This window comes from Peromyscus leucopus, chromosome 20 (genome assembly GCF_004664715.2).
Source record: "Peromyscus leucopus breed LL Stock chromosome 20, UCI_PerLeu_2.1, whole genome shotgun sequence".
NCBI lineage: Eukaryota > Metazoa > Chordata > Mammalia > Rodentia > Cricetidae > Peromyscus > Peromyscus leucopus.
The window spans coordinates 19,325,143-19,348,623 of NC_051080.1; the positions used below are offsets into that span (position 1 = coordinate 19,325,143).

General features: G+C 48.9%; 1 pseudogene; it reads right to left on the reverse strand.

Annotated features, from left to right (window-relative positions):
- Nucleotides 1–10,249: 10,249 nt before the first annotated feature.
- LOC114699179 lies at nucleotides 10,250–10,444 on the reverse strand (annotated as a pseudogene).
- Nucleotides 10,445–23,481: the final 13,037 nt, after the last annotated feature.

The following is a 23,481-nucleotide window of genomic DNA, read 5'->3' on the forward strand; positions in this document are numbered from 1 at the left end:
ATCAGGATACTCACAACACCAGCAGAAGAAGGAGAGAGAAGAGGAGCTGCAGAGAGAGGCCTGAGAGGGTGGCTCAGGGTCACCAAAGCCTTTCCAAGTGAAAAGGATTCCTCTCATGCTGAGGCCTGGTAAACCAATGAGGCCCAACAAGGCAAACCCTAGAACTGAGGGGTCTGCAGGGAAGCCTGCTTGGCCCTGTCTATGACAGGAACTGCGCCTGTCTACGACATGAGGCAAGACCACAGGCCCAGCTGCGGTGGGCGTGTGAGAAGCTGGGCTGGGAAAGTCCATCTGGCTGTGGGCAGCCAGACCGAGGGTGGGGGCCCAGTTGGCCAGCCAGACTCCTGGCTGGAGAAGATTGGAAGCATCTGGAAGGCATCATTCCCTCCAACCAATGGATGCCGAGAGACCAAACAAGGCTACAGTAAGCACAGGCTGGGTGGATCTCCCTGCTTTCTTTTAACCTTCCAAGCAGAATGTACATTTGGATGTGCCGTTTAACTTCAGAATCTCCTGGGGGAGACATGAGCATCTTGAGATCAAGATTAAAAGACATACTGATTTGTCCCACCCGGGCAGCGGGCTGATTTCACAAACATAAAAAGAACCATCCCCGCTAGGGGGATACAATATTTTGTATTTTAATTTGTATTCTCTTTCCAAACCACAGTCCTGGGATGATGAAACTCAGCTGCTGCTCTTCACTATGTCACATCTTGCAGAAAACAGAGAACTGAGTGAGAACCAGGTATGAAGAGGCCCCAGAGCTACAGCATGTGTGCGTGTGGCATAATGTGGAGAGACTGGATCCATGGTGGCCACTCTCCTTAAAGCGGTGGTTCTCAATTTTAATGCTCTGACCCTTTAATACAGTCCCTCCTGTTGTGGTGATCCCCAACCAGTAAATTATTTTCATTGCTGCTTCCTAACTGTAATCTTGCTGCTGTTATGGATCACATTGTAAATGATTTTGGAGATAAAGGATTGTCAAGGGGATCGCGACCCATAGTTGAAAATTACTGCCTTAAAGTAATTCCTTGCTTGGGGCTGTCTAGGACTCTACCTATCCATGGGTCTTCTGATTCTCTGGCCACAGCTCCATCTGCACTTTTTCCGGCGGGTCTTGTGCCCTTCTCCCTCCCCTCTCAGGACTGATACAGCTATTCCTTGATCCTTGTCACTCTTTACACCCGAATTCACGTCGCCAGGCAAGCTGTCCTCCAAATTCAGAAAAACACCCCACCATTGCCTCTTGGATGCTTGTCTGTTTCTTAGAACTCAGCCTATTTTAAACTGGATATGTACCATAATGGCTGCATCATGACCCCCATCCCCAAATTCATACACTAATGTCCTAAAACCCAGGATCTCAGCACCTGACACACTTGGAGTCAGTAAAGCACTAAGGTTGAATGAGGTCATTATGACGTGTCCTAATCCAACATGATGCTGTCCTAACAAGGAGATGGAAATATAGAAACGCACAAAGGAATAACCGTACAAGTACACAGGGAGAAGATGGATGTCTGTAAACAGCCAAGGAGAAGGGACTCAGAAGAAACCAGCCCTGGAAACATCTCGACTTTTCTGTTTTCTAGAAATGCAAGATACCTCGTCCTACACTGCTTGGTCCTGGAAATTTGACTGGGCAACGAGCAATAAGAAAAAACAGACAGACAGACACTTCTACAGAAGAGCTAGGATTGGGTGGGCTATGCTCGCTCTGATGGCAGGCACCAACTGCATCCCAGAAGCCCAGCCCATTTATTTTATAAATCTCAACAGAGGAGGCAGGTTTGTTGCATTCAACTGAGTAAGGAGGCAGGGTTAGCTAGACTATGTAGGAGGTCCCCATAGGGAAACAGTCTCAGGCTGCAACATCCCCAGGAGGAAGCTGTGTTGGATAGTTTTTGCACACATGTCAATCATTCATAAACACTTGGACCAGGAGAAGGCAATGGCAACCCCCTGAGTTTAACTGGGGGAAGGCTTTGCCATTCACATGGGTCTGAAGCATTGGTGTTCAGGAATGGCTGTGCTCATGTCAACAACACACATTCACTAGGACTTCATCTACTCCTTCACACATTGACTTGGGGCTTCCCCACCCCCCCCAGCAAGAAAACTCATTTCTGAAGTCTAAGCCCCTGGACTGTGGTGTGTTATTATAGCAGCCATTGCAAATTCTTACATGTGTCCTCACATCAAAGCCAGCTAACTGCTGTGACTGATACCAACAGCTGGCCAGCTGCTAGAACAAAGCAAGACACTTGGGACTTTCCTTCTTCTCTGGGTTCCATCACTGGCCATTCATGACCTAGATGACCTGAAGAGCTTTCTAGTGTGTTCCCATCTTTCTACCCATGCAACCCCTCCTTCACTTGAAAGGCTGACTGACCACCCAACAGGCAGAGCGGCCAGCTAAGATTGCTTCAGGGCCTGTAAACTCAGCACACAGCAGCACAGACACAAGGGATTATCCTTTTATGACTTCAGGGGTCTGAACGCAGATCCTGCCTCGACAGAGATTACTACATAACCAGGATACTAGGGCCCAAGATGGCACCATGAACGATAATGAGAAACTGGCCATGAAATCCAGGTAATATCTCTTCTTACACACAAGGCAGAGTGAGGTACTTGGGGGCTCTGTGCTTAGGATCCTCGAACCTTGGAAACCCCTCAACCCAGACCAACAGAGCCTGAGTATCCCCCCACCCCCCCCAGGAACTGGGCACTGAGGGTTTGTGCTCACTTCATAGTACATATGGTTCCTAGGTGCTTCATAGCCTCGAGGTTGTCATATGGTGGCACACGCCTTTAATCCCAGCACTCGGGAGACAGCGGCAGGGGGATCTCTCAGTTTGAGGCCAGCCTGGTCGACAAGGTGAGTTCCAGGACACAGAGAAACCCCGTCTTGAAAAATAGCAGAACAAAATAAAAAGTCTCATAGCCTCAAGGTTTTTGGGAACGAGGAGTGAGGGATTGTGCCTCTGCAACACACGTGTGTCATCATGCCTTGTGGTCACCAGCCTTTTATCACGGTGACAAAAGTTAGAAGGAGGAGTGGAGAGATGGCTTGGTTATTAAGGAACACTTGTTGCTCCTGCAGAGGACCTGGGTTCTCTTCCTAGCCTCCCAGCATCCACATGGCCCCTTACAACTACCTGTAACCCCAGTGCAAAGGGATCCGATGCCCTCTCCTGGCCTCTGAGGGCACTGCACACACAGTGCACAGACATACAAGCAGGCAAAATAGCCATACACAAAAAAGTGAAATAAGTAAATCTTTTTTTAAAAAAAAATTAAAAGGAGAAAAGATTGACTTTGTTCAGTGTTTCAGAGGGCTCAATGTAGTCCAGCTGGATCCATTTCTGTGGGCCCGAGACAAGATAAAATATCATGGCAGTGGGAACTTGTGGTGGGGGAGGATGCTTGCCTCACAGCAATGAGTAATTAGATAAACACAGAAGAGGCCAGCAAAAAGACATATCCTGTGGTGATATTGTGTTCCCCAAAATATTGTGCACCCTAATAAACTTATCTGGGGTCAGAGAACAGAACAGCCACTAGATACGGAGGCCAGAAAATGGTGGCACACACACCTTTAATCCTAGCATTCCAGAGACAGAAATCTGTCTGGTTCTCTGTGAGTTTAAGGCCACACTGGAAGCAGCCAGGCATGGTAACAAGAGCCTTTAATCCCAGGAAGTGATGGCAGAAAGCGGAAAGGTATATAAAGGCGTGAGGACCAGGAACTAGAGCTGGTTAAGGCTTTAGGCTTTTAGCAGCAGTTCAGCTGAGATTCATTCTGGATGAGGACTCAGAGACTTCCAGTCTGAGGAAACAGGATCAGCTGAGGAATTGGCAAGGTGAGGTAGCTGTGGCTTGTCCTGCTTCTCTGATCTTCCAGCATTCACCCCAATACCCAGCTCCAGGTTTGTTTTTATTAATAAGAACTTTTAAGATTCATGCTACAATACCCTTCAAAGACACCACCAGTTTCCCGCTTCTTCCAGTCAGGCCCCACCTTCTCTGGTCTCCGCTAGCCTGCTGTAGTCTGGCCAATTATTCATCCTTGATGGATGAACCGATTGTTGAAGTCAGATCCTTCATGATAAACCACCCTGCTATGCTTGGCTCCACTATCTGGACATTAAGCCTTAAGAACCAGTCCCTTTGAGGGACACTTGGCCCAAATCCCACCATGTTTTTGCCCATGTACAGGATACCAGCAAAGTCAGGGCACAGAACAGTGAGGAAAGAGCACACCAGAGGAAACCGTGCAGAATTTTGCCATCATCAGGGGTAGACAGACACTAAGATTCTAAGTTGAAGGTTTAAATTCTCAGTGAGAAGATTAGCTGGGGTGGTCTGGGTACCAGAGGAGGGCAGAGGTCTAAAAGGAGGGTGGCTCAGTTTGGGCTGGAGGATTGGATCCTCTGCAAACTGACTAGTCAGTGTGGGCAAGCCTGGGAGGGATTTGAAGACACAGAGACTTCCTTATCTCTGTTCATCCTCAAAGGAAGTCAGGACAGGAACTCAAACAGGGCAGAGTTTGAGAGAGATAGACCTAGAGACAGGAGCTGATGCAGAGGCCATGGAGGGGTGCTGCTTACTAACTTGCTTCCCCTGGTTTGCTCAGTCTGTTTTCTTATAGATCCCAGGACCACCAACCCAGGGGTGCCACCACCCAGGGTGGGCTGTGCCTTTCTCCCATCAATCATTAAAAAAAAAAAAAAAACATACTGGCTTCCCTATAGTTAGATCTTATGGAGGCATTTTTTAAATTGGGGCTCCTCCTCTCAAATGACTTTAGCTTGTGTCGCTGACATAAAACTATCCAGCACACCACCTTTCCTCTCGGGTCCTACTGTCAACCACCAAAAGTGGACAAAGGACAGTCAGAGGTGTCCCATGAGAGGTGCATATAGTAGGCATGGGAGAACCCAGAAGCAGGAAGAAAGGAGTCACTGTTGGGGCAGAGCCTTGAAACAGCGATGCTCCCAGACAGATGGAGAGAGGAGGAAGGGGAGTTTGCCAGGTGCACTGATGGGAAAGGAACCCAGGTTCATGCAAAGGTTCTCTTGGGTGTAGTTGGTTCTAGAGGGGCTAAGGCTGGACTAGCAGGCAGGACCATTACTGACGGGGCTGTAAAGCCATTGTCCACACCTGAGGTTAGACATGGTAGGGGTGGGGAGAAGGGTGGGGGAGGGATGGGTCCCATAGGGTTTGGGAGAATGATGAAGTCAGGCTGGTTCCTTGGAGGCATCTGGCCCCAAGGTTCTCAGATATCTTCACAAATGCTTCAGGGGCTAGGGGTGTAGCTCAGTTGGTTGGGTGTTTGTCTACCATGCTCGAAACCCTGAAAATAATATGATCTCCAGCATCACCAAAACTGGGTATGGAGGTGCATACCTGTAATCCTAGCACTCGGCAGGCGGAGGCAGGGGGGATCAGAAGCTCAAGGTCATCCTCTTGTTTGAGGTCAACCTTGGGCTACAAGAAACCCCTTTGCAAACCAAACAAACAAAACGTGGCAGCCTTTGTTTCTCCGTCAGATGGAGCTGATAACCCCATGTGCTGCATTGGCCTGTGTCACTGCTGAAGGTCACAGCTGTTCTCAGTTTCCTGGACCAGCAGGGAAGGACAGTTTCAGGAGGATGCAGCCCTTACTGTTGGGACTGGCCTTCCCAGAAGGAGGTCGGAAACCACACAGTCAGGAAGCTAAGCCTAAGCCCAAATAGCAGCATGGATGATGATGAGTCTGTGAGCTGACTAGACCAGGTGTCTGAGCCAAGGACCACACCCATCAGAGAGAGCTAATCTTTGAGGCAGGGCTGGTTTAACGGAACTTCTCTGTTTCACATCTGTAGTGCTAGAGCCCCAGGAGCAGTAAACAGAATGTCAATGTCACCCTCATTGAGGAGGGGGCTAGAGGCGAAGAACAGACTCTGAGAGCAGGACTGAGGTTGGGGAACCCCTATACTAGGAGAGGGGCTCTCATCCACCCCTCCTGGGGCAGAGCCCTTCCTCAGAGCGCACTTCCAGATGCCTATGGGATTCCATGTGCAAATAAAATCTGTACCCTCAGAAGTCACTGTCCCTAACCTGCCTCTTCCAGCCCTGAGTGCCATATAGGAGGGATGAGAGGACACTAGCCCACTCGATCATGCGGCCCTGGTGGCGCTTGCCCTTCTCCCCAATTCCCTGGGCCTTGCTACATTCCTAAAGCTAGCCCCCAGGTTTATTTCCTTATTTGGCCACTTCCTCCTCCTAAGGCTGACCACCAAGGTCCAGCTATCAAAGTATTAAAGTCCAGCAATCAAAAGCCCCCTTTGGTTCACCTAATTAACATGTCCAATTAAAATTAAGCACCTCATCCTCACACAGGGTTTCCCATTTTACCTTTATAAACTGCCATTTGCCTATGGGCCACATCTGTCTCCTCTCTACAAGGCAGTCCTTTGTCCCTCCAGGACAAACACCCCTGGTCCTTTTCCATTGTCCCTGTCCCCTTGTCCCTTGTCCCCTTTCTCTTTTACCGCCACACCACAGCCCATTCTAACACAGACCTTCCCCTTTTCTTAAAAATTACACCTGCAAGGCCAATTGCTGCTGTTTTTCTGCCTGAGTCAGAAAGCAGCCACTTTAACTTTTCTTCCCTGCTTAAAAAAGGGTCTCTCTGAGAAAACAGGTGTTTGTGTGTGGTTTGTGCCTAATCGGGGTCCAGGAGGGAGCCCCTGCTTTGCAGGGGTCTCCTTCAAGAGAGTCTTAGTGTCATGTTGTGCAGCAATTCCCTCTGAGACAAAATGTTCCGTCTTGGAGGGAAGTTCACTAATGCACAGGATGTTCTAAGAGGAAAATATTTTATCCTTGGGAAAGCTGGTTAAGGCACAGGATGTTAAAGGGGAGGGAAACTGTCCTTCCTATGAGGAAGCTACTTAAGACACAGGATTTTCTGGGGGGAGGCGAAACACTCCATCCTGTAGAGGATAGGCTCCTTAAGACAGGAAGTAAACAACTCAAAGGCTACAGGAAGTCCCTGAAACTGAACAGATTCACTAGGCCTCTCCTGCCCTATGCTTATATGGGTAGTAAAAATGGCTGAGGGGAGCTCTCAGATGTTCTGAGCTGCCTGGAGCAGACAAGCCAAAATGCTTGGAAGGAGCAGTGACCATCTGAGCTATCTGGAAGAGGCTGAGACTAGCTTAACTACCTGGAAAGGACACTCTCCAATATGTTGAGCCTCCTGCAGGTAGTGCAGTGAGCTCTAGGTTTCCAGCTTTAGGAAGAGGGCTTTTTTGATATAGCTACCCTTGAGTCATTTCTGTTTCCATAAGTAACCTCTCACCCATACTCCTGTAAGTAACCCTAATAAAACTCACTGATTGACCAAGATGGACTTTGGTGTTATCCACACGGTGGTCTGACCTCAGTTCCCTATCTGGGGTAAGTAAATGTTTCTTCAAGCCTTTCCAGGAAGAGTGTCACACCACACAAATCAGTCCCAGGACAGTCAAGCAAAGCCTTGCATCATTCTCCCTGAGGCTCTGGGGATGGGGAACCAATGGCTGTACTTCCCTGGTGGGCCTTCTTTGTCTGTCTTTAACCTGGTGTGATGGTGACTCATGGTTCCCACAGGGGACAAGAGCCTGAAGTGAGCAAACCTGTGTATAGCACAGAGCAGGGCCTGGCACAGGGCAGGTGCCTCATAAACACTAGCGAGGAGTCATGGGGGTGGGAAAAACACACGCCAGCACTTTCCACTGACGCCCGAATTCCGTTTGAAGGTTGTAATTTGGCCAGCGGTTTGTTTTAATTAGCGAGCTGCAGGAAGAGTGAATTTGGGGGGCTCAAATGCTTGATGATTTCTCCAGGTGGCAGGAAAAAAATATTAAATGATAAAAACAGCCTGAGAAACATTCTCGAGAGCAGGGCCTGTGAGTAGGGGCCTAAATATAGCAAAGGGTATTTTTGTAGATGGCAAAATGGTGCCCAAGGCTTGGAAGAAAACAGCATCTCTCCCCAAGTTTCCATCCAGCTCCCTCATGAATCAAGGTGACTAGCATCAGTTGGAAGCATCCATCTGCTTGAGTATCAGCCCCACAACCTGGCTCTGGGCACTGCCTGGGGCAGAGAGGCAAGAACGAACAGTATTCCAACACTGCCCGACTGTAGGATCCCTGCTCAGCCGCACCTCCAAGGCTTTTGCAAGTCTGCATTTTGAAAAGGAAGCGGGGCTCTGAGGAGGCAAAATTCAGTCAAAGAGCTTCAAAAACAAGCTCGCAGCCCGAGCCCCACAAACCCCTAATTGGGACCAGGTTAGCAGAGCCACAGCAGGGGCCCAGCCATGTGGCGTCCGACAAAAGGCTTCCTCCCCCAGAGGCTTCTTTTCTGATTTTTTGACATAAGCCATAACAAACACCATACAGAACCAATTACTCGGCGCCCCACGGAAGAGGCTGTGCTGTGGCTGGGGTGGCTGGCCGTGGACCCCCCTCTTAGGATGCCTCCTCTGTGCCGAGGCCACCCCACTGCTAGTTCTGTGACCCTGCTGTGTGCAGAGCCAGGCCTGCCAGCCCCAGAAAAACCACAGGGTGATGGATGGTGAATTCGGAAATGTGGGAATGTGCGGTGACTTCCACTCAGAAAGATGGGTTTATGGATGTTCAGTGAATGGATAAAGGCTGCCCAGGGGCTTTCAATGTCACAATCCAAAAGAGGGGCTCACACTAGGGAGGGAGAGTTTGGTGGGGTGAGGTGTTGATTGGTGTGTGACTAAGCAAAGCACCCATGCGCACCGCGGGCAAAGCTCTATTGAGTACTTTGTTCAAAGCTATGTGTGCATGGTTCCCTTAGAACCTGCATCTCAGTTGTCCACGGCCTTATGTGGAGAGAGTCAGAGAATGTGGATGATGAACGAACGGCTGGAGCTTGCTCCGCAACAGGGTGGCGCAAGACGGCCAAGCGTGCTTTCAGGAGTGCGATGTCTGAGTTCCGGGCCTCACTGCCCGGCTGACTTGGTTGCTAAGGGCTTGGAGTTCTCATCCGAAGCAAGGAGCCATCTGAGGGTGGCACTCTCGAGTGGTGTTCCGCAGAATGCGGAGGAGTCTGAGCGAAAGACAGAGAAGCGCTCACAGAACGGATTGTGGTTTCCTCTCTGGTGGAGGCTCTGGGAAGCTCATAGAACCCCACACTGAGTTCTTCTGGGCTTGTCGCTTTGGGCATGTCGGGGCAGCCTGGCAGGGAAGAAAGTCTGAGGGAAAGGGGCTACTTCCTTCACCTAGTGCATGTTTAGTTCATGGCTGCCTTCTAAAAGCAAAGCAAACAAATGCACTCAAATCTGTTATTAATTAGAAGCTCCAGAGGCGGCAGCAGGCAGGCAGGCCTACCTACACCATGGAGATGCTGGCCCAGGGCCAAGCAGCTGACTCCAGGTGAGGGAATGCGGGCCTATGTGGGCCTCCATGTAGAGTCTCCACGGCGAAGTCCTTGTTAAAGGCAGTGGAATGTGAAAGGGAAGTCAGAGAGCAGGTGCCACCTTTAGCTTTTTCTCTCAGAAATCGTCCGTTGCCATCCACTAATGCTTTGCCAGACCCCAGGGACTGACCAAGCCTTTGGTCTGCCCTGGACTTCAGTATCTTCTCTGGTACCCTCTGACCCTCTTAGGACCCTCCTTTGCCAACTTTCCTTCCAATCATTTCTGACTTGGCAGGCCCGAGTCCCTCATGGCAGGATGCTTCATTGGGGGGGGGGACTGAAAGAGACTAATAGAACATCTATTCACCCCAGATAGGACACCAGCAGACAAAAGAAACAATTACATCCAAACCAGTTTGTTTATTGGAGCTGAGTTACGGAGCCTGGGTGAGTATAGTAGTATTTGCTCCGCCCATGACCTTGAGCTATAGGGCCTGAAGGAGGTGGTGCTTCCTGCTGTTGTATGTGACCTCTTAAAAGGTAAGAGAGAAGGTTCATGAACCCCTTCTCCCTGCTGCCTACTTCCTGGTCTGATTGAACTGCCAGGTGGATTGGTTCCCGGTCAGATCAGAGGACGTCTTCAGCTGTCTACTCCGTTCTGTATTTGTGAGTGTATTTCCTCAATTTATATCTTTTTTTTTTTGAGCATCACAAATGTTTATTTATCAAAAAGTTTCATATGAAAATGTACATGAGCCAATTCTACACCCCAGACAAACAGTACTTTGGGGAGGGGGTGTGGACTCCTCTGCTGAACAGCCATTGTTTAGACTCTTTCCAAGACTTGTAATATGATGATGCTGTTTCCTCCTGTGACCACCATTCCAATGCTATTCTATTGCCCACTAGCTGCCATCTCTACACACTCATCAATAACAAGATTCATAAAGACATCAAAGCCCCGTGGTATTCCTTATCCGTGTCGGCCACCATTTAACTTCAATGATAACTTCTTGTCCATACATTTCTTCAGTTCGGGAGTGGGGCCTTGCTCGGTGACTCGGCATGATGGAAAGGAGCAGGCGGCCTCACAAATGCACACACGGCAGATCGGGTGCTGATATCTGACGTTACTACTGTGCAAGGCAATTGCTTTCTGGTAATCATTACTTTCCCTCAATTTGTATCTTTTTTAAAAATGTTTTTATTTAACTTTATTTTATGTGCATTGATGTTTTGCCATGGGTGTCTGGTCCCCTGGAACTGGAGTTACAGACAGTGGTGAGCTGCCATGTGGGTGCTGAGACTCTAACCCAGCTCCTCTGGAAGAGCAGCTGGTACTCTTAACCACTGAGCCATCTTCTCCAGCCCAATTTATATCTTAATAAATCTCTGTTACCCATTAAATAGATTCACATGGATTGATCTTAACAAGTGGCACCCAATGTGGGGCACCAAATGTAGCCAGAAGTTTCTCTGGTCCTGCCCGGCCCTGTAGTCAGGGACAAATCTCTCCCACCCACATCCTGCAGCTACTTGGCCCCAAGTAAACACACAGAGGCATATATTATTTACAAACTGTATGGCCTATGGGTCAGGCTTCTTGCTAGCTAGCTCTTATAACTTAACCCAACCCATTTCTATTAATCTATATGCTGCCACATGGCCGTGACGTTACCAGTCTGTGGGCATCTTGTTGCTCCTCGGGCGGTGAGTGGGCTGGCATCTCTTCCAACTCCACCCTTCTTCATCTCCTCTTCAGTTTGAATGCACCACCTAACCTTATTCTGCCTTGCCATTGGCCAAACAGCTTTATTTATTAGCCAACGGGGGCGACACTTATTAACAGCATACAGAAAGACATCCCACAGCAGGTGAGGGTTGTGGGTGACTCAAACAGCAGGTGCACCATCAAAAAGCATACCCCAGCATAGGTGACCCCAACACAGATGACGATTCACCAAAGCTACACCGCTGCCGCCAATCTTCCACCTCCTTTGTGTTCTAGAACATCAAGGTGGGGTGCAAACAAGGGTGCTGGAGGGGGGTGAGAGAGGGAGTAGCTGGAATCTTAAGCAAGCCTCATCACGCTCCCCCCACTTCTTCCATGAGGAAGTGCTAATAGGCCCAACCCTGTGAGGGCCTCTTGCCGGTTACCACAGTTGCTTTGCTTTCAAGACAGCAGTGGTGTGTGTCACACCCGGGGACAGAGGTCCACTAGATAGGACTTCATCAGAGCTATCCCCCCTGCCCCAGGCTCTGTACAGTACTAAGTCCCTCCACCTGCCCATAGGTACCACTGTGCTGAACATGGTGAACGAGCAGGAGGGACCGGTGCAGCCTGTACCCTGAGCATCAGGCGATAAGGGCAGTTTCTGAAAGGTCTTCCTTGGCCGATCCGAGATGCAAGTTTATATTGATGCCATTTACAATTTTTCCTTGAAGGTGGAGTTCAAATTGAGAATAGTGATGGAGTCACATCTTAATTCGGGCTTTGGGGCTTTGTTTTTATCATGTATGTATATAGGTGCATGTGTGGTTCCTCAGTAATCATTACATTTTATTTTTTTTTTTTTTTTTTTTTGGTTTTTCGAGACAGGCTTTCTCTGTGTAGCTTTGCGCCTTTTCCTGGAACTCACTTGGTAGCCCAGGCTGGCCTTGAACTCACAGAGATCCACCTGGCTCTGCCTCCCGAGTGCTGGGATTAAAGGCGTGCGCCACCACCGCCCGGCCATTTTTTTTTTTTTTTTTTAAGATTTATTTATTTGTTATGTATACAGTGTTCTGTCTGTACATATCGCTGCAGGTCAGAAGAGGGCACCAGATCTCACTACAGATGGTTGTGAGCCACCATGTGGGTGCTGGGAATTGAACTCAGGACCTTTGGAAGAACAAGCAGTGCTCTTAACCTCTGAGCCATCTCTCTAGCCCCCATGACATGTTTTTTTATTGTGTCTGTTTAGTCTATAGTATATATGAGTGCTGGGGTGTATGTAGGCCAGAGGTCAATATACAGCGTCTTTCTCTATCCTTCTCCACCTCTGTGCTTGAGACAGGCTCTCTCACTGAGGCCAGAACTCACTGATTGGCTAAGCTGACTGGCCAGTGAGCTTCAGGGACCTGCCTGTTTCAGCCCTGTTGTTATTAGGGTTACCGAGGTAACCTGACTTTCTATGTGGAGGCAGAGCACCCAAATTCAGCTCTTTGTGATTGCACGGCAGTTGCTTTACTGCCTAAGCTATCTACTTAACTTCGTTTTTTTGAGAGAGGCTTTCTCACTGGGACAGTTTACCAAGCCATCCAGTCTGGTTAGCCAGTGAGCGGGGCTTCTGCTTCCCCGGCACTGGGATTACAAATGTGCACCCCAGTGCTGGGCTTTTTACGTCGGTGTCGGGGATCAAACTGGGGTCCTCATGCTTTCACAGCACTTTCCTGTTGAACTCCCTCCCCAGCCCCACCTTCAGTTTTGGTGATGGTTGAATAGGATCTGTTTCCCCGCCCCCCTCCAAAAAGAAGATCATTTTGGCTGGCGGTGGGCTTGGAAAAAAAGAGGCACTATCGGAGCCTGGCAAAGGAGACTCCTGCAAGGCTTTGGTGTCTGGGGGAGACTGGATGCTGGGACAGGAGCCAAGTGTGTGGATAAGAGAGAATGACGTCAGAGTAAGACATGCCATCGGCTGGTAGGGGGAGCAGGAGGAGGGGTCAGGAATGAGGTCCAGGTTTCTCCTGTAGGACCATCAGCGTGGCATCTGGTAATAGAAGAGCAAGCCAGGTTGGGGGGAAATGATGGGTTTGGTTTTGACAGGTCTGTGGGATGTCTAGGTAGAAGTTTCTAGATGCGGCCAAGGAAGGCACTCAGAGGAGAAGGCTGGAGAATTGGTTGGAGCTGTGGGACATCTCCACCACCCGCCAGAAGCCTCCAAGAGGCCACACAGTCCCAGCCCACCCATGCCTGGAGAGAGGAGGCAGCAGGAGCCCCCAGGGTTGCGACATCCCTAGGTGATTTGTAGGAGAGACGTCTTATGTGTTTGTTTCTCAGCAGGCCTTCCAGAGGGAATCTGAAAGCCCACATTCTGATCCTCGGTGTAATTTCCAGTCATTTCCACCAACAACATTTGGTTCTTATTATCAAAAGATACTCACACAGATGCTGCATTAAAACCTTGGCTTCCACGGATAAAGAAAACAAGATAATCTAAAGTATTGCAGCAGCCCTCAGACATTTACGATTCCAAGAAATGCTCGTTGGCTAACTCTCCAGCAGATCCATTTCCAGTGTTTCTGGGTGGGAAGAAGGCCAGCTGCTCCGGGGAGTCAAGGCTGTCATCTGAACTTGCAGCCAGGAAGGCCGATGGGAAGAGGCCTGGGCATTTCCCCCAACCTCCAGCCTCACACTCAGGGGGGCCCTCCAGACAGGGCTAATCAGGGCTTGTTTACTGAGAAAAGAAACAGGCCAATGCCACAAGTCATCACATAAGATGTGTTCTCATTTGATGTTGCTTACCCAAGGTTCCAGCTGCTTGTCACCGGGAGGGGTGACTTTTCTACGACAAAGATGGAAAAATATTTATGCAGAGCTCATGGTTTGGACTTTACTAGGGAACGTTACCCTCCCCCTGTTGAATCTGATCTCAATGACTTTGGCTCCTTCCATGTAAATTACTGGTATGACACGCTACATGCATGAGCCCTGGATATCCCTGAAGCATTTTTTTTGTTGTTGTTGTTTTGTTTTGTTTTGTTTTTTTATGTAATTGTCATTTAATTCTCAGAATAAGATTAGGATGACAGTGTGTTTATTAACCTCATTTTACAAATGTGGAAACCCAGTCTTGGGACATTTAAGTCATATTTTCAAGCACACGAGCAATAAGAGGACAGAAGATAGAAGTGTAGGATATGACTCTACACACCCATTTGACACTGGGTCTGAGTCCCTGAGGCCACAGTGACCTGGGATGGCCAGTATGTACCTTCTCACATGTCCCATCCACTTACTCATCAATGATGTATGTCTTAGGTGAGTGACTCGGGGTCAGATACCTGGCCGAAGTCACAGGAGGCTGAGAAAGCTGAACCTAGCCCAGGCTCTGCTCCTGTCCCTCCACCCCCAACTTGTGTTGTTGCAGGCAGATGACTCAGACAACTGGACTGGGCTCCATCAAATCCTGGGAACCTAGAACACTCTAGACCTTGGTGAAGTTGTGGCTTCCCCAGGCAAGGCTCAGGGAATCCTGGAGAAGAGGCAAAAGAGCTAAGATCATATGGAGGGAGGGGACCCAGATCCTGAGACCAATGTCTTTCTTTTCCTGATTCCATACTCTTCATCTTATGCACACAGTGGACATGAAACTCAGTCAGCTCTACACCTGCCCTGGGGCTTGCTTGCCTGGCAAGTTTCAGCTGAGTCTGGGGAAGCCTCCTTTCCCCTACATGCTTGGTGCCTCAGTGACCAGTCAGCTCCCCACACCACCCAGCCAGACCTGTCACTTGGATGGCCAACTTGTCACCCCTGAGTGGAGGCAGGACTCCTAGAAAACAGACTCATGGCCGTGGGAAAGACACTGATGCCTCAGACTCATGGGAATGACAGACTTTTCCTGGTTCAGGCTCAGGGAATGGCAAGGTCTTGCCCGGTTCAAGTAGAGATGATGACAGTATTCAGAAAATATCAACCACAGCTTCCTCCTCCCCATGACAGCTTCCTTTACTAATAAAAACATCAAAATTGCTCTCAGCCATTACATGGGGCTATATGAGTTAGGTCTTGCCCATGTGTTTGCCTATTTATTTCTGTCCCTCTGCTCTCCAGACTACATGTCATTTCTTACCCTCCTCCTAATTGTTGGCCTTGAACCTAGGGCATTGAACATGATAAGCAAGAACTTGCCCACTGTGGTGGTTTGAATGAGAATGTCCTCATAGGCTCAGGTGTTTGAATACTTTGTCCCCAGTTGGTGGAGCTGTATGGGTAGGTTTTGGAGGTGTGGCTTTGCTGGAAGAAGTATATCACTAGGGGTGGGCTTTGAGGTTTCAAAAGCCATGCACCAGTTTTGAGTTAGTTGTTTTTGCTTCCTGCTTGTGATTCAAGATGTGGGCTCTCAGTATCCTATTCATGCCTGCTGCTTACTGTCATGCTTCCCTGTCATTATGGGCTCTTATCCTTCTGGAATGATAAGCCCAAGTGAACCTTTCCTGTTATAAGATTCCTTGGTTATGGCATTTTGTCACAGCAACAGTAACTAATACACCCACTGAGCTCCACCCTAGCCCTCTTAACTGCTACAGTCAGGGGCATAGCACGGTGCCTGCCACAGCATCATCTCTCATCCCATGTCAGACGAATGACAAACCGTCCCTCCTTCCAGAGTGTGAGCTCTCTGGAGCAGCAGCCCCAGCCAGCAAACTTGAGTCTACAGAGACGAGTCCCTTGGCAGTAGTATGTGACTTGCAAGGGCTACCAACCAAACCCAGGTTGAATGTGATTCCAGGTGAGTGTGGCCAGCCTCTCGATGCAGCCTTTCCAACTTAAGATGGTCAGCACATTCAACAATAGCAGGCTTGGCTAAGCATGCTCTCTGAGACCTCAAGCTGTCTCTCAGGTGCCACAGCAGGGTTTTTCCTGCCTGGTTGTCCCTCATGTCTCACAGGGGTGCTGGCCATTGGACTTGCGTTGCCCTTCCCAGAGCCAGCATTCCCCATTATCAGCTAACTGGATCAGATAACTAGGTTACACTGTGCAGGAGCCTGTTTGCCCAGGATGAATTGTTCCCTGGTGGCTCCTCGAGCATCATGTCAGTTGATCTCTGATGGGTCAGTATAGTAGAATATTATTTTAGGGTGTGTTACTTTTGTTTATGCTGCATTTGTTTAACTCTGTGAAGCTGTGTTACTGTGCCTGTCTAAAATACCTGATGGTCTAGTAAAGAGCTGAATGGCCAATAGTGAAGCAGAAGAAAGGATAGGCAGGGCTGGCAGGCAGAGAGAATATATAGAGGGAGAACTCTGGGAGGGAAAAAGAAATGGCCAGAGAAGGAACAGGACTTCAGGGGCCAGCCACCAAGCCACCTAGCCACCCAGCTACACAGCAAGCCAAGGAGTAAAAGTAAGATTTACAGAAGTAAGAGAATAGGAAAAGTCAGAGGCAAAAGGTAGCTGGGATCATTTAAGTTAAGGAAAGCTGGCAAGAAACAAGCCAAGCTAAGGCCGGACATTTATAATTAAGTATAAGCCTCCATGTGTGATTTATTTGGGAGCTGGGTGGTGAGCCCCCAAAAGAGCAGAAACAACAATAGGTCGGTTTTCCTCTCAGCTCTCAGGACACTGAGCAGGGATAGCTGTAACAATACCAGAGCCCTGGCTGTTTGGGCTCAGACTGTGAAACTCTTCCCAGACAACTCAGGCCACAAACCTGTGTGGGCCTGGCACTGTTCAAGGCTCTGGGAGAAACGGTGAATGAAGCAGCCCCTGCCCTCACAGAACGTGCATCTTAGTGGCTGAAAGGATGACAAATGATGGTTCTACGAATGAGGTAAAAGGGCCATGGAGGCAGGAAGGGTACCATGGAGCCTTTCTATGTGGGGGCCAGGAAAAGGGCTCCCCCCAATAAGGTAACTGCTAAGCTGAGTTCCTGAGAAAGTAACAGCCATGCCTGTATCTGGAGGAAAGAGCATGCCAAGCAGAGGAAATGGCGAGTGTGGAGAATGCCTAAGGCAGCCATGGGGGCACGACCAGGGCATGGCAAGGAGACAAGGGCAGTGGGTGAAGAGGAGAAGCAGAAAGGGAAGCGGCATGGCCATGTGGACTTCCGGCTCCTCTCTCAGTTGGAAAGATCTGCCTGGCATTTTCACCCTGGCTCTGTGGTGATGGCGGCTTAAGAAAAAAAAAATGTGGGTGGATGGAGAGAAATAGATACACAAGAGAAGAGATTAGGTTGATGTTGGCTTAGATCAAGGTGTCTCACCCAGACAGGTGAGACATACTGAAATTTGTTTTATGCATACATAAATACACACACACACACACACACACACACACACACACACACACACACAGAGATATTTGAAGACTGGCCAACAGGGGTCTCTCTCTTCTCTCTCTCTCTCTCTCTCTCTCTCTCTCTCTCTCTCATGTGTGTATGTAAGAGAGAGAAAATTTAGTGATGAATCCAAATTTTCTGTCCAGAGCAGTTACAAGAATGGGGTTGACATGGATGGAGACAGGTTTGGGGAGGAGGGAGAGCAGCTTGGGCACAATAATTTATTTATTTATTTATTTATTTGTTTATTTATTTATTTAAGACAGGGTTTCCCTGTGTAACTCTGGTGCCTGTCCTGTAGCCCACGCTGGCCTCAAACTCATAGAGATCCGCCTGACTCTGCCTCCCGAGTGCTGGAATTAAAGACGTGTGCCACCACTGCCCGGCCCACATAATGACCTTTTAAAAAGGACTTTATTTTTATTTTATGTGTATGACTGTTTTGCCTGAATGTATATCTGCACACCACCTGTGTATCTACTACTCAGATAAACCAGAAGAGGGCATTGGATCCCCTGGAACTGGAGTTACAGATGGTTGTGATTTGCCACGTGGGCACTGGGAATTGAACCCAGATCCTCTGGAAGAGCAACCAGTGCTCTTAACCGCTGAACCAACTCTATAGCCCGGACACACTGATTTTGTCATGAGGCATCCAAGTTGACTGATCAAGCTGGAATTCAAGACAGAGACCGGGCTGAAGAGAGAGCTGTACTCGGGAGCTGTCACCCACATAAAAGTGGTTGGGGCCGGGTGGTGGTGGCGCATGCCTTTAATCCCAGCACTTGGGAGGCAGAGGCAGGCAGATCTCAGTGAGTTCGAGGCCAGCCTGGTCTACAAACGAGTTCCGGGGCAGCCAGGACTGTTACACAGAGAAACCCTGTCTTGAAACAAACAAACCAAAAGAAAGTAGTAGGAACTTAGCCTAAACTTGTCTCCATAATTGGATGATAAAGTCTAACCCAAAATGGCTTCCATACATAGTGGAAGTAACCCAGCTTGACATTTAAACATGGTAGAAGCTAACTATGAGTATACTTCTATGACTAAGTAACTGAGTCTCCCTGTCACAGCAGTTGAATTACAGCCAATCATAAGTTACCAACTGATCAACACAAGTAATGAGCTTGTTTCTGTGTAAATCTTTTTTTTTTTTTTTTTTTTTTTTTTTTTTTTTTTTTTTTTGAGACAGGGTTTCTCTGTGGATCCTTGGCTGTCCTGGAACCTGTTCTGTAGATCAGGCTGGCCTCAAACTCAAGAGATCTGTCTGCCTCTGCCTCCCGAGTGCTGGGATTAAAGGCATGTGCCACCATGCCCGGCTCCAACTTTTTTTTTTTTTTTTTTTTTTTTTTCTGAGACAGGGTCTCTCACTGTCCTGGAGTTGTCAAGTAGGATAGGCTGGCTGGCCAGCTGAGCCAGGGAGACCTCCTGTCTGCACTCACAGCACTGGGATTACAGGTGTGTGGGACATTTTGATGTGGGTGACTGAACTCAGGTTTGCATGCTTGTGCAAGCACTTTATGGAGCCATCTCCTTGGGCCAGATTTTCAAAAAATATTCATTCTGAAAGTGTGTGTGTGTGTGTGTGTGGTGTGTGTGTGTGTGTGTGTGTGTAGGTCAGAGGACAACTTCTGGGAGTTGGTTCTCTTCTTCCGCTCTGGGTCCCAGAGGTTGAACTCAGGTTGTAGGCTTGCCCAGAGACGTCAAGCCTAACTAGACCAGCTCCCCATGTCAGCTCAATGCTTCAGGGCAGGGACTCTGCTGATGGTTGCCTGTTGGGCATTCTGTTCTGGGGAGGTGGCCAGGGCTTTGAAATCAGAACTGGATTCAAAACCTGACTTCACTTTCCCCGGCCCTGAGGACTTGGGGAAGTTAGTTTACCTTTCTAAGCCACTAATCTTCCTCTGGGACGAGGAATGTGTAAGAAAAGACGGTGAGGCTTTAATAAGATAATCATCACACTGGGCTAGCACGGTCCTGGGCTCCACAGCTGCAAGTCCACTGCTCCTTCCTCATGGGATTAAACTCTGACCCACAAAACCCTCCCCTGGAGAGGATGAGGCTGGAGATGGGGTCTGTGGTGCATCTTCCTGAACTTGAGCTGAGAATGAACACTGGGCCGGTCAGTGGACCACTCTGGACCTCTTATCAGAGAAGCAAGCCAAGGACACTGAGTGGCCTTAGAGACTTAGTGGTGACTGTCTGGCTCCTATTCTTGTCCTCAGAAGACCCAGATACCTGTGAGTCCTGCCCTAGGTTCTGCCTGGACATCTTGTCAACAAAGCTACACTGTGAACCCAAGCCCCAGATGGGAACCTTTGGAGGAATTAATTGAGAAGCCAGTCTGGTGTAGAGGAGATGGCCCTAGCATTTTCTTTCTTCAATTAGCTCTGGGGTGTTCTGGTCCCCAAGTTATGCTTAGTAGAGTTGAAGTTTCTCTGGCACCATTGAAAGAAGGAAGTTTGGAGTGTTTTCTAGAATAACTGTAAGAAAAGACTCCTGTGGGCCGGGCATTAGTGGTAAGTGCCTTTAATCCCAGCACTCAGAAGGCAGAGGTCAGCCTGGTCTACAGAGCAAGTTCTAGGACAGGCTCCAAAGCTACACAGAGAAACCCTGTCTCAACACCCCCCCCCCCCAAAAAAAAAAGACTCTTGTAGTCCTGGGCCTTCTACTGGCCATGTCCCATTTCAGGGCCATGCTAAGATGCTGACCTCCCTCATTCAAAGAAGAAAAAAAGGGGACGTTCTCCAGACAGACTTGGAAAGACCGATTGTTGCCAGATCTGGCAGAGGGCATGGGCTCCACCATGGGCAGCAAGTGCCTGAAGGTAACGGTTGGGAAAGAGACCCGGATATCAGGGGTGGGGCGAGCAATCAGAGACGAAGCCCCGCTCTGTAAATGCACACTCCGCTCAGCCCCTGCCTGGCTCCCACCTCCTGCACCTTTCATCATTGTCTTCACCATGCTCTGCCGGTGACTAGGATTAGGCCTGCCGCTCGGGGACTGCGTGGAGACCTGTCCTGTTGTCCCATTGCACTGTCGCCCAGAGTGGCTGTTGCTCAGGCTGTCACAATGACCTTCCCCTGCCAGCAGCCCCCTTGATTTGCAGAGACACTCCAGCACTTGTAGAAACAAGATGGCCAGGGCTCTGTGGAGGTTGGAGCAGGCGAGCCCGTATCGCCACCTGCTGGTGGATGTGGTAATGGCCGACAGAAAGGGAGCTCTCTTAACACTGATGTCCTGGGGTTTGTTAGGGACCCTCAGTTGCAGAACTGGTGACAGTGGGTGGAGTAACTATTTTTTATCCATGTACTTCCTCCAGTCCTAGCAAGTAGCTACATGTTTCTTTGCAGTCATCCTCCTGCCTCCTGAAAGAATAGTTTTACCTCGAACACGTGTATCTCAGGTCGTATACGCTCTTATCTTGTGTGGTGTTTCTGTTCATGGCTTCATCTCTGCCTTTTGGAGGACTTTATCAGCAACTTATTTCTGTGGTATTATGAATACAACACAGATGTACACTTGGTTACCTGTTGATAAACACTTTGGTTGATCCAGTTTAGGGCTTTAACAAATAGAAACATTATGGCCATTCCCGTAACAGTCACTTTGTGGACATTATTTTCATTTCTTTTCTAGGCCCCAGGGTAAGCACATGGTTGACTTTGCAAAAGTCAATTTCCCACTTGCAATTTGGCTGTGGGATGTGACTTCCTCATCTCACCCATCCTCTATATTATCTTCATATTACCCATCCTCTGATGGTGTCTGTTTCTGTGGGTTTTGGTACATTCAGTGTTCTATAGCCATCGGTACTAATTCTACCACATTCTTGGCAACCACAGGAATTCCATACCCTTCGGTTACCACTCAAGCCTGTCCCTAGCAGAAGTCTAACCTGATTTCTGTCTCTAAAGACCTATTCTGGACATGACCTGCATAAAAATGTAGTCACACTGAGTGTAGCCTTTCGTGACTGGCTTCTTCCCTCGTCATGTTGTCAAGGCCATCCATGCTGTGTGTGTTCTGTTGGCAACTCATCTCTCTCTAGGGCTGAATAGTCACTGTACGGAGACATCGCATTTTGTTGATCCATTTCCACATATAGTGTTTCTGTGGACATTTTACTGTCTCTCTCCTTGTCTTAGTTGATGTGGCCCATAGGCAAATGGTGGTCTATAAAGGTAAAAGCGAAACCTCATTGCCTCCTTCTATTTCTGTGAAGAGATACTATGGCCACAGCAACTCTTCTAAAGGAAAACATTTAATTGGGGCTGGTTTAAAGATTCAGAGGTTTAGTCCATTATCATGGTGGGAACATGGCGGCACACAGGCAGACATGGCGCTGGAGAAGGAGCTGAGAGTTCTGCATCTGGATTGGCAGGCAGCAGGAAGAGAGTGAGTCACTGGGCCTGGCTTGAGCTTCTGGAACCCCTAAGCCCACTCCCAGTGACACACTTCCTCCAGCAAGGCCACACCTCCTAACGGTGCCACTCCCTATGTGCCTTGAAGGCCATTTTCATTCAAACCCCCACAGTCCTCAGAGGAGGAGGCTCTGCCACCTCAGCTGGCTGTCCATTGTCTATCAACAGAACGCCACCCCAAGCTGACTTGTTTGGCCTGGGCACCCCTTGAAGGGACTCTAGTTGGCCTACACATGGCAAACAGGGCTCTGGTGGGCCTTTCCCTTCCCCCATTCCCTCTGCCTTGCTACAAAACCATCAGATTACATCCCTGAAGCTAGCACCAAGGTCTGTTCCCTTATTTGGCAATGAGGTTTCCCTTTTACCTTTATAGACTGCCATTTGCCTACGGGCCACATCTGTCTCCTCTCTATTTGGAGGCAGTCCTCCAGGACAATATTTCTCCCCCATCCTTGTTCTTTTCCCTACTCTGTCTCCCGTCTTTGTCTCTGTATTCCCTGTCCTTTGTGCCAAATACTGGTCACCCTTTCATCAATGTTCCCCATATACTTATCGATACACCCAGGGGCCCCTCAGCACTTTATTCTGTGATGGGATGGCTTGTGGTCCTACCCTCCAATAGCTCAGACTGTAACCTTACTCAGAAGTAGGGTAATTATCAGTGCACTTGTTAACATGGAGTCATCGTGCCCTGTCTCAGTGTGATTGTTGTCCTCCTCTTCCTGGCATCTCCATCACAAACTTTTTTCTTTTTTCTTTCTTTTTTTTTTTTTTTTTTTTTTTTTTTTTTTTTTTTTCTTTTTTCAAGACAGGGTTTCTCTGTGTAGCTCTGACTGTCCTGGATTTCACACTATAGACCAGGCTGGCTTCAAACTCAGAGATCCGCCTGCCTCTGCCTCCTGAGTGTTGGGATTAAAGGCGTGCACCACCACCGCCTAGCTTCCATCACAAACTTCTAACCCTCAGAACTGCAAGGAGCTAGAAGTGTCTGCTGTTGAAGCTGCCCGGTCTCTTAAGGGTCCCTCCTCAAAGCATCCACACCCACCCTTTCTTCCTGGTGTGTTCTTGTCCCATAATGCATTCTTGGAGTTAGAAACTGCTGCTCAGGAAACAGCTGAGTTCCAGAGGTGGGTGCCCTGGGCTGGGCAGTGGGGCCACCCAAGCACACAGGTGGGCACAGTGTAGCCCACAGAGGTGCCTCTGAAGGGGCTGGGCCCTGGTCTCTTCTCTGATGAGTGTTGGGATTAAAGGTGTGCACCACCGCCGCCCAGTGGTTTCCATGGGCCTCTGGCAACATTTTACTCAGTACCACAGGATTCCACATTGCTGTAGAGAAGAGAGGCCTAGTCTACCTGTGGCTGGAGCCTCTCTTCTCTACGGCAATGTGGAATCCTGTGGTACTGTGGTGCGTGTGAGTCCCTGAGGAAAACATGAGGCAGAACAACAGGCCGCAGTTCTATGACAGAGGTACAGGCTGTGTGGAAAGACCCAGGCAAAGTTGAAGCCTGTGGAAAGCTTAGGTAGATCCTGTGACTGACTAAACATCCTGGGCCGCTTGGTCACTACCACTGGACTCTCGGCCCAGGTGGGTGTTTG